Here is a 2,171-nt window from a genome sequence, read left to right on the forward strand (position 1 = left end):
TCAATTCTTCAGTACTCAGCCTTCTTTATAGTCCAACTCTCACATCCATACATGACTACTGGAAAAAACATAGCTTTGACTAGATGGACCTTTGCTGGCAAAGTAATGTCTCTGCTTTTTAATATACTGAGTAGGTTGGTCATAACTTTTCTTCCAGGAAGCAAGCATCCTTTAATTTCATGGCTGCAGTTACCATTTACAGTGATTTTGGAGCTCCCCAAAATAAAGTCTCTCACTGTTTCCATTGTTTCCCCATCTATTTGCCATGAGGTGATGATCTTCATTTTTGAACAATGAGTTTTAAACCAGCCTTTTCCACTCTCGTCTTTCATCAAGAGGCTCTTTAGTACTTTGCTTTCTGCCATAAGGAGGCAGGATCATATAATAGCTCTATTTTTACTTTTTAAAGGAACCTCCATACTATTATCCATAGTAGCTGCAACAATTTACAACAACAGTGTAGGAGGGTTTCCTTCTCTCCACATCCACTCCAGCACTTGTTTGTCGATTTCTTGATGATAACCATTCTGACTGCTATGATGTGATATTTCAATATAGTCTTGATTTGCATTTCTCTAATAATTAGCAATGTTGAACATCTTTTCATGCGCCTCTTGGCCATCTGTATGCCTTCTTTGGAGAAATGCTTATTTAGTTCTTCTGCCTATTTTGATTGCATTGTTTGATGATTAAACCATATGAGCTGTTTGTAAATTTTGAGACTAATACCTTGTCAGTCACATCATTTGCAAATATTTTCTCACATTGTGTGTGTTGCCTTTTAGTTTTGCTTTACAGGTTCCTTAGCTGACCAAAAGCTTTTGAGTTTAATTAGGTCCCACTCATTTTACTCTGAGAGACAGAACAGATATTGCTGTCATTTATATTAGAGTGTTCTGCCTATGTTTTCCTCTAAGAGTTTGTCCATTTACAGATGAATAAAAAAAGAAAATGTGATACATATATACAATGGAATATTACTCAGCCATTATAAAGAATGAAATAATGCCATTTGCAGTAACATGGACAGACCTAAAGATTGTCATACTGAGTGAAATAAGTCAGACAGCAAAAGTGAAATATTGTATAATATCACTTATATATGGAATATAAAAGTGATACAACTGAATTCCTTTATAAAATGGAGAGTCACAGACTTACAGAACAAATGTATGGTTACTGAAGGGTGGTGTGTAGTACTATATTTAAAGTCATTAACCAACAAATACCTCTGACATACTACACGAAACTCTGCTCAATAATACGTAAAAACTAAATGGGAAAAGAATTTGAAGATGAATAGATACATGTAAATGTATGACTGAACTACTTTGCTGTACACCTGACAATAACATAACATTGCTAATCAACTATACTCCAATATAAAATAAAAAGCTTAAAATATATGATAAAATATATATTTATGACATATAAATACATGATATATCTTGGTTGCCAAAATATGTCTTGGTTACTGTTGTTACTATTAGTTAGTTACTTTTTAATTTCTAACTGCAGAAATTAAACATGCTTGTGGCTTTTCAGAAAACTATTATGGAAATGCAAAATATTGAAAATCTCTTAGGAAGCCCCAGGAAAACATAATCACTCTTAAATATTTAGAAAATAATAAAGACACATGTATATTACCATATGTGAAATGGATGACCAGTCCAAGTTCAATGAATGAAACAGGGCATACAAAGCTGGTGCACTGGGACAACCCAGAGGGATGGGATGGGGAGGGAGGCGGGAGGGACTTTGGGGTGGGGGAACACATGTACATCCGTGGCTGATTCATGCCAATGTATGGCAAAAACCACCACAACCAGGCAAGAGTACTGGAGTGGGGTGCCATTGCCTTCTCCAGTAAAGTAATTAGCCTCCAATTAAAATAAATTAATTAATTAAAAAGAAAATAATAATAAAGACAAAAAGTGTTCTAAAAGATACTTTGTAACCTAAAATAAGTACATGGCCAATTATTCAAAATCACTATGAATTAGTACATATATCATATATTTATTTTATATTGTTCATTTATTTATAATTTCTCTCTACCAACATATAAAGCTCTTATATGATGAGCAGGAACTTTTTATCATCCTATAATATCAAAAAGATCTAGTACAGAGCATGACATATAATGGATGCTCAATAAATATTTTTTA

Source organism: Bison bison, unplaced genomic scaffold (assembly GCF_000754665.1).
Source record: "Bison bison bison isolate TAMUID 2011002044 unplaced genomic scaffold, Bison_UMD1.0 scf7180017864183, whole genome shotgun sequence".
NCBI lineage: Eukaryota > Metazoa > Chordata > Mammalia > Artiodactyla > Bovidae > Bison > Bison bison.